The sequence below is a fragment of the Otolemur garnettii genome, unplaced genomic scaffold (genome assembly GCF_000181295.1).
Source record: "Otolemur garnettii isolate 467f Iridium unplaced genomic scaffold, OtoGar3 scaffold00032, whole genome shotgun sequence".
In the NCBI taxonomy this organism is placed as follows: domain Eukaryota; kingdom Metazoa; phylum Chordata; class Mammalia; order Primates; family Galagidae; genus Otolemur; species Otolemur garnettii.
Window position 1 is genome coordinate 8,397,493 of NW_003852427.1, and position 10,075 is coordinate 8,407,567.

Here is a 10,075-nt window from a genome sequence, read left to right on the forward strand (position 1 = left end):
ACTTCTGGGGTACAGTGTGGGGTTTTCACATGCAATCTGAAATACTTCCATCAAACTGGTCAACACAGCCTTCATGTCATTTTCTCAGTTATTGTTTTAAAACGTTCACATTCTACTCTTAGAAAGATTCACTTGTACCCCTGTAAGAAAGACCTCAGAAGTGATCCTTCCAATCCCCCTCCTTTTTTGTTTTTCAGAGAAGTTTTAAGTTCACAAGAAAATGATTGTTGAGAGGAAGGTACAGGTATTTTCTACTTAACCCCTGCCCAACCACATCCACAGCCTACCAATTATCAACATTTTCCTCCAGAGTGTTATATCTGTTACAGTTATAATCACACCAAGTTCCTAGTTTACATTAGGACTTACTCTGGGTGTTGCAGGGTTCTATGCATTTTAACAAATTTATAATGACATGTATTCACCTTTATAGTATCATACAGAGTATTTTCACTGTCCCTCCAAATCCTCTGTGTTCCATCTACTCATTACTCCTCTTCATCCCCCACCTCCTGGCTACCACTGATCTTTTTACTATCTCCATGGTTTTGCCTTTTCCAAAATGTCATATTGTTGCAATTGTGCAGTATGCAGCCTTTTTAGATTTTCTTCCACTTAGTAGCGTGCATCTAAGATTCCTTCATGTCTTTTTATGGTTTGATAGCTCATTTCTTCTCAGTACCGACTCACATTCCATTGTCTGGATGTACCACAGTTTATTTATCCATTTGCTTACTTGAAGAACAGCTTGGTTGCTTCCAAGTTTTTGCCATAACGAATAAAGCTGATATAAACATTCACATGGTTTTTGTGTGAGCAGAAGTCTTCAACTCTTTTGGGTAGGGGTATGTTAAGCTTTGTAAGACACTACTAAATTGTCTTCCAAGGTGGCTGCACCATTTTGCATTTCCACCAGCAAGGAATGAGAGTTTCTGTTGCTCTATATCCTTGCCAGCATTTGGTTTTGTCAGTGTTCTGGATTTTCGCCACTCTAATAGGTGTGTAGTAGCATCTCATTGTTGTTTTCCTTTGCATTCCCCCAATGGCAGATGATATGGAGCATCCCCCTGGCTTTTGAGGCACTTCAGTGATGCTTTTGGCTATCGATATGCCCTGTTCCTTGTCTCACTGAGAACACCATGAGGTTCCTCAGCCCATCTGCTGAGACTCTCTTGCTCTGTTTCTCCTGTCCCCCTGCTCTGTGAGCTGAGATCTCTGGGAGACCAAAACTCCAGGAGAGAGGCACAGCTCCTTCTGCTCTTGGGTCCCTCAACCCTGCTGGGTTTCTCTCATTTCCTTTGTCCCATAGATTTCAGTTTCATACTTTATTGACCCTTCATTTGTCCTTACCCTCCTTCATTTTTTCCATGTTTCTGCCTGGAATCATGTATTTCTGGCTGAGAGCTATTTCTTTTACTGCCCGTGGGTGATACATTGTCTCAGTTTTTGACTATCTGGAAATTTATTTTACCTACATTGTTGAAGGATACTGTCGCTAGCTGTAGAGTTCAAAGATGACAGTCTTTCTGCACTTTAAATAAATCATTCCATTGTCTCTGGATTCCATCATTTTTGTTCATCTGTGAGTTTTAAAGTTATGGGCTCTGCTCGGTGGTTAGGGCACTGGCCACATACACCAAAGCTGGTGGATTCAAACTCATCCTGGGCCTGCTAAAAACAACAACGACAACTACAACAAAACAATAGCCAGGTGTTGCGGAGAGGGTCTGCAGTCCCAGCTACTCAGGAGACTGAGGCAAGAAAATCACTTGAGCCTAAGAGTTTGAGGTTGCTGTGAGCTGTGATGCCACAGCACTCTACCAAGGGCAACAAAGTGAGACTTTGTCTAAAAAAATAAAAAGAAGAAGAAGAAGAACTGTTCCAGAGCCTGAAAGAAGTGATAGTCAGTTGGTTCAAGTCTGATGGGTACTGTGGATGATAGTTTTCAAGTCTAGCTTCTTTAGTTTGAGCAACATTGTTTGTGAGACATGTGGTCGAGCATTGTCTTGCAAGAGGATTGGCCTATCCCTATTGAGCAATCTAGGCTGCTCAATCACAAGCATCCTCACCATGTCATCCCGCTGGTTGCAGTAGACTTCAGCTGTCATTGACTGACTAGGTTGCATGAAGCTGTATTGGATAATACCAGAGCTGGACCACTGAACAGCTGACACCAGACAACAGCTTTTCTGGATGAATACTCATTTTTTGACCGTGTTTCAGCACTTCATCTTTATCCAAACATTGTCCCAAATGCCTGTAATTGTAAAAAGAATCTATTTTTCAGCACATATAACACCACAGTATAGAAATGATTCATCTTCATGTCACGACAGCAAAGAAAGACAAGCTTCAAGACAATTTTTCTTCTGATGCTTGTTTAATTCACAAGGAACTCATCTATCCAGCTTCTTTACCTTTCTGGTTTAATATAACATTTCTGGCAGGTCTTTTTCACTCAGTTATCACTTCTCTATCCCAGGACATAACCACTGTTCTGACTTATTTCACCATCCATGAGGCTTACTTTTTATTGGACTTCATCCATGTTGCCCTTCGTACCTGGCTTCTTCCCCTTAATAGCCATTTATTACGGCTATGAGTTTCATTTGCATTGTTTATGCATCAGTGTTTTATTCTTATTTATTGTGGCATCCCATTGTACAAACACAATTTATTTATTATCTAGTTAGCAAATATTGGGGTTGTCTCTAGTTTGGGGCTCTTATGAATAAAGCCACCATAAGCGTTCTTATATATGTCTCTTGGTAAACGCATGTATCCAGTTCTCTTAAGTATCGACCTAGGAGAAGAAATGTTGAGTCAGAAGTTAAGCACTATTTAGTTTTAGTAGATCCTGCTAAACAATTTTTCCAAGCTGATGTGCCAGTTATCATGCCAATTTATTGCTTCTCAGCTCCAAATCCATCCTTAATTGCCTGCTCTGTGATGAAGGAGATGGCCCTTGAAAACATTTCTCCTTTGCCAGCTGGCACAGTGTTAGCTTTGTTAGTAGAGAGCAATGGCAGCCAGAGCAGGAGAAAGGGGCTTCTCTTCTGGGTTCCCATATGCCCACCTGACAGGTGCTATAGTTTGGAATGTTTATTCTCCAAGCCTCCCCGGTGTTGCAGGTGAGCCCTCAAAGAAGGTGTTTGGGTCATGGGATGGATTCCTCCTGAATGGCTTGGTGCCACCTGGAGGTAATGAGTGAGTTCTTGCTTATGAGTTCCCAGGAGAACTGGTTGTTAAAAAGAGCCTGGTGTCTCCTACCCTCTCCTTGCTTCCTCTCTCACCATGTGATCTCTACACATCCTGGCTCCTTTCACCTGCTACCATGAGTGGAAGCAGCCCAGTCCCTCCCCAGAAATATGCTGAAATTATGCTTCCTTTACAGCCAAACAGACCTCTTTTCTTTATAAACTACCCAGCCACAGGTGTTCCTTTCTAGCAACACTGAACAGCCAGAAACACAGCCCAGCTCCACAGGCAGCTTCCTCCAGTATACTAAAGGTCAACTTCCAATGCATCATTCCTGTGGGAAGTTTTCTGGTAACGTCCACGGTGTGGCATTTTTCTGTGGATGGCTTCCCTCAGCACCAACTAGGAATGTTCTTCAGTGAATTCCTTTTACATAGAGCTTCAATAAACTTGTTCACCATCCAGTGGGTCATGGCTGTGCCATCTCAAAGTATGGATCTCAACCTGGTGGCTGGAGGCTAAGGCCAAGGCCTCATCCAGATCCATTCCTTCCTTGGGTATTCTGCCTCCACCCTGAACACTGCTCCTTACATCTGCTGCAACTGTGTTCTTTAGTTCTCTTTCCCCCTTGGTAGAAATCCTCTTTTATATGTAATAACTTTTATATTAAAATTTCTGTATCCAAATTATTATGTAATTATGTATCCTGAGTAAACCCTGACTGATGTATGGATATACCAATATTTACTTCTACCAGCAATGTGTGAGACTTCCAGTTCCTCTAATAAATTATTTTCAAGTCCTTGCCCACCAGCCACAACATCTGGATGTCTTCTTTTACTGTCTGGCTTTTTCAATTATAGTTCATCAATTATATTTTCATACATCTTCACAGGTCCAATTAGTTTTTACTATACGAAGACACTGGATTAATATATAGACAGCATGGCAACTCCAGATAATATAATTTGCTGCACAGAGTATTCCCTTTTTCTTCTGTTAGGCAGATGGGGGTGAAGAATGATTGTTATCAATCCAGTGAAGGATTGACCTGAGTTGGACCTGGGTTTTGAGTTTTGGAATCTATGTATCTCAAGTCTATCTCTGATTTACCCCTATTCCTAGCATGTAGCTTTTGATGGAGACCCTTGCAGGTCTCTGTACGCTCAGCCATGAAAAACTGTGGAGATTCAGCTCTGCTTTTCAGAGGTTTCCAGTCTAGCTGTCCTAACTCTGTACCCATGGAGTTTTAAAATCTGGCCAATGGGCCAGGCACAGTGGCTCATACCTATAATCCCAGCATTCTGGGAGGGCGAGGTGGGTAGATCCCTTGAGCTCAGGAATTTGAAATCAGCCTGAGCAAGAGTGAAACCTTGTGTCTACTAAAAACAGAAAAGTTAGCCAGGTGAATTTGAGGTTGCTGTGAGCTATGACACCAATCTAGCTAACGTCTTGTGGGGGGGCTGGCTTTGTGTTTGAGGTAGCCCCTTTCTTCTTGGGAAGCCTTTGTTTTCTCAGCACTGTGGGACTGCGGAAGATTTTCTTCCACTTTTAGAAGTGTTTCTAGACCTAGTGCCCAGCATATGTCATGTGCAGAAAATTGGCTGCATGTCTGAAGCCCCGTTGTTCTAATTTGTCATTTTAGCACCGTGTGGCCACTAAAAGCTTTGTCAGTTTCTCGGAGAAGTCCTACTTCCGGGCAAGGCTTGATCATTAGCCAGGGCCCCAAATTGACAAATGTCTCCGATAAAGGGGTTGGGGGCCTTGGAGAATGAACACCTAGAGAGCCTCATCTCATTTTGTCCCAGTAAGAGCATTAGCCTGTCACAACTTACTGAAGCCCACCTAGAAGACGAAGTTGCTTAGGCTTTTGAAACTCAAAGCCTTTCTCTCTAAACTGTCGTTTTCTCGTCTCAATGTCTTGGAGTTGATTTTTCTTCTTGGCAAATTCCTGCTGCAATGTCACTATCCTTGAGGCTCTTGATGTCAAAATATTGTTAAATGTGTTTCAAGCGGTAGGTCACAATCCATTAGTTGGCTACGAAATTGATTTAGTAGGTCTTGCCAGTATTTTAAAATAAAAAGAGTAGCACAGAATAGAATAGATCAAAGTGAGTCACACACAGTAAAGACAAGTATTGTTTCCTAAAATGTGTGTGTGTGTGTGTGTGTGTGTGTGTTCTGGTTTGCAATGTAAAATATACTTCTTCCAGGGGGCTATAGTCCAAAGTATTGAAAAGCCTCTGGACTTTAGTTTAAATGGAGAAATGGCCAAATTATCAGCAAAACAAATCATCACAAACACTTCATCGCCAATAACTTTTTGGAGAAGTTTGACTAAAAATGAGATGTAGATTGATGAGAAGCTGTTCTCCTGGTCCCAAAGAACAAGAAGGAGCCCATGTGAAGGATGGACTATAAACATCCTAGAAGAAAACCTCATTTCTAATGAGGCTGAAGGAGGTGGGGGGTGCAAAGGGGTATGTCTTGGTCTGTTTCCTGCTGCGATCACAGGATACCACAGACTAGGTAATTTATAAAGAAAAGAAATTTATTGGGTTCATGGTCTTGGAGAATAGGAAGTTCGAAGGCATGGCGCTTTTGGTGAGCGCCAACCCATGACAGAAAAGCAGAAGGCAGAAGCTAGTGGGAGGCAAGAAAGAAAATTGGGCTGAACTCATCCTTTTTACCATGAATCCACTCCTGAAATAACTCACTCCCACAATAACGGCATTAATCTATTCATGAGCGTGAAGCCCCCACGACCTAGTTGCTTCTTAAAAGCCCCAATTCCCACAACTACCTTTAAACATTGAGTTTTGGAGGGAACATTCCAACCACAGCAGTGCAGCAGGGAGAGGTAAAGATGAGAGGAACCAGACCTGGATTGGTAAAGGCCATGAAAACCTGAGAGCAGACTGTAGTTCTTAATGTTGTATCATCTGCACCCCATGGTTAGAAGAAAGTCAGCCAAAGGATGAATAAGCACCGGGGTGGGGAAGGTCCTTTGCTAGTCTATGGAAGGTACATCAGAGTCGCCAAAGAATCTAGCTCTGTGCAGAGGCCTGAAGAGGCTATGACTGGAGTGAGTGCGAGTCACCTATTCACCTATCCCCTGCTTCCCCAACACAAATACACACAAGTGACCTGCCCGTTAAGGCCACCTGGCATAGAGAAAAGAGGGCAGGGTTTGTGGTCAGAGGCTGACTCTCAGTCCACCAGCTGTGTGGGCTTGGGCTCACAGTCCCTTATGTTTAAGACAGGGCTGATAAGACCCTCAGGGTCATTGGGAAGTTTGCAGACCCCTCACTGCATCCAGGGTCCGGCACATTGTGTGTACTCAGCAACTCAGTGCTACTTTTACCTGTAGGGACTATGCTGAGGCTGAGAGTTCTGGAGAAAGGTTGGGCCACAAATGATGTGGCTGACTCCAGTCCCAAAGTCCCAGGCTCCCCCTTTTTGCCCACTGAACTGCTAGATACCAGGTTGAATCTGCTCTGAGGCATGGCACTCAATAAGCCTTGGGACAGACAGGCAAGACAGAACACATTGCAGCAGATAAAGAGCTTTTGCTTTGTCAATAACTGAGGTGGGGGTGGAGGTTTCCTACTCTGGGTCAGCCCAATGGCTCTGACCTTAGCCCTCTTTCAATAATCAACTACCAGACCTTTGGCTATCCTTGGATCTCCAGGCACGAAATTTTGGCCTGAGCCCTGTCTGGGTTCTTGGCGAGGAGCCTGGTCTTCTACCATGTTTCAAGCCCACTTAATTAGCCTGGTAGAGCCGCTGCAGTTTTTGGAAAGACTTCAGCTCAATCATGCCCCTTCATATAAGATTTTTCTCTTGGCTTGGTGCCTGTAGCACAGTGGTTACCACATACACCAAAGCTGGTGGGTTCGAATCCAGCCCAGGCCAGCTAAACAACAATGGCAACTGCTACAAACAACAAAAAAAAAGTCAGGTGTTGTGGTGGGTACCCATAGTCCCAGCTACTTGGGAGGCTGAGGCAAGAGAATCACTTAAGCCCAAGAATTGGAGGTTGCTAAGAGCTGTGACGCCACGGCACTCTGCCAAGGACAGCATAGTGAGACTCTGTTTCAAAAAAAATTTTTTTTTCTCTTTCCTTTCTCAGCCTAACTAATTGCTGTTTGTCCTGCCAGACAATCATCATCTCTCACAGAAGTCCTGCCCTGGGCACTTGCCCCCTGCTCACTTGGGTTAGTGCCCTTCCTCTGGGCTCCCACCAGCCCGTACTTTTTTCTTCTATACTACTTACAGCTTGGTTGGCACTAAGTGTGATTAAAGTGGGGTCTCTGCCCTGGTACCTGGCACTCAGTGGATCCTCTGGCCATGTTTACCGGATGAATGAACCACCAAAGTCAGGCCTTGTTTTTCTGCTCTGTCTGTGATTTTGTTCACTAAAGCCCCCATTCGCCAGCAATGGAGCCACACCTTTATTTCAAGTTCAAAGAGCAGAGGAAGCAGTCCAAATGGGACAGCCATCCCCAGTCACAACCTGCATGGTTTAATTTCACCATCAGAGAATCCAGGAAGCTGGATATGACTACTGGTTGTTTAAATTCCATTTCTAGAAACATTTTATTTTATTTGAGACAGAGCCTCAAGCTGTCCCCCTGGGTAGAGTGCTGTGGCATCACAGCTCACAGCAACCTCCAACTTCTGGGCTCAAGCGAGTCTCCTGCCTCCGGCTCCCAAGTAGCTGGGACCATAGGCACCTGCCACAATGCCCGGCTATTTTTTGGTTGCAGCTGTCATTGTTGTTTGGCCGGCCTGGGCTGGATTCGAACCCGCCACCTTAGATGTATGTGGCTGGTGCCTTAGCCACTTGAGCCACAGGCACCGAGCCTAGAAACACGTTATTAAAGACATGTGTAGAACCAGCCTGAGCCAGAAAGAGACCTCATTTCTAAAAAATAACCAGGCATTGTGGTGGGTGCCTGTAGTCCCAGCTACTTGGGAGGTTGAGGCAAGAGGATCACTTGAACCCAATAATTTGAAGTTTCTGTGAGCTAAGATGCCAGGGTATTCTACCCAGGGTGACCAAATGAGACTCTGTCTCAAAAAAAAAAAAAAATAGTTACCATTCAATAATAAAAAAAAAAATTAAAAAAAAATGTGAGGGAAAGCAGTATAAAGATAGCTCTTCAACTTTTGTGTAGACATTGTTGCTCAGGGCAACACTAAGCTTCTGTGCCAGTCAGGGCCCAGAAGAGGACAGCTCTTGACCAAGGGAATCAATGAGGTGCTGACAGACCAGACTGCACAAACCCCTGCCCACTTCCGCAAGGCCCATAGTAAATGAAAAGGGGAGGAAAAGGCAGATTTTAAGGCAAGACCCAGCCAGTCAACGTGAACAAACTACCCTTCTGAGCCAGTTCTTTTACTCTCTTTTGCCAAGGTGAGATACTCTTGATGGCACCCAACCAGCTCTCCCCTGCCCTGGGGTTTCTTGGGCTCTTCAAGGTCTTCAGGGCAGCAGGCAGGAGTGAGGGCACAGAGGGTGCACAATAGCTCTCACCAAGTGGCTGCTTGGGTGGCTGAGATGACAACGGACGCCTACTTGGGATTGAGAACCTTAGCTTGGCAGGCAAGACTCAGCAGGGCCATGAGGTCCGCTTAGGGCTGGGGTGAAAATAGGGAGGAAGTGGGTTCCCTGAATGTGTTAAGTTAATTCCAAGTCATAGAGGTCCACCCACAAAAAGAATGTCCTTAGAAATGACACTGATAATCAAACCCACAATGAGATACCACTTCGCCCCCAATAGGGTGCTTATCATAAAAAAGTACACAATAACTAGAGTTTTGGAGGATGTGGAGACACTGGAATCCTTATACATTATTGGTGGGAATGTAAAATAGGGTAGATTGGAAAACAGTTTGGCAGTTCCCCCAAAAGTTAAATATAGAGGCCGGGTATGGTGGCTCACACCTATAATCCAAGTACTTTGGAAGGCTGAGGCGAGAGGATCCTTTCAGGCCCCAAGAGTCTGAAACCACCATGGGTGACAGAGAGACCTCATTTCTACAAAAATTAGAAAAATTAGCTCCAGGTGGTGGTGCATGCCTAGAGTCCCAGCTATTCAGAAGGCTGAAGCAGGAGGATCGCCTGAGCCCAGGAGTTGGAGGTTGCTGTGAGCTATGATCACTACCACCACACTCCAGCCTGGGCGGCAGAGTGAGACCCTGTTTCTAGGGAAACACACACACGAACCCCATTTCCCCCCTCCCAAACACAAAGTTAACATATGACCCAGCAGTTCTACTTCTAGGTGTACCCAAGAGAAATGAAAACACGTGTTCATACAAATATTTGTGTACAAATATTCAGAGCAGCTTCAGTCCTAATAGCTCAAAAGTGAAACCCTAAATATCCATCTACTGATGAACAGATAAACAAAAGGTGGTATGTGTATGTACATACATTGAAATATTATTCAGTCATGAACAGGAACGAAGTACACTACAGTGCTGCACCATGTATAAACCATGAAAATATTATGCTAACTGGGAAGAAGCAAGCCTCAAAAGACCACATGTTGTATTATTCCATTTATAGGAAATGTCCTGAATATGCAAATCCATAGAGACTAAAAGCAGATTAGCGGTCTCCAGAGGCTGGGGGGAAGGGGAAATAGGTACAGTGGGGCTTTTGTTTTATTTATTATTTATTTATTTGTTTTGGTGGGAAGTGATGAAAATATTCTGGAATCAGATCATGGCGATGGGTGCACAACTTTGTGAATATATATACTAACCACCACTGAAGTGTGCATTTTAAGAGATGGAGTTTTATGGTATGCGGATTATATCTCAATTTTTTTTAATGAGAGGAAAATGACGCTGATGGAGAAGAATT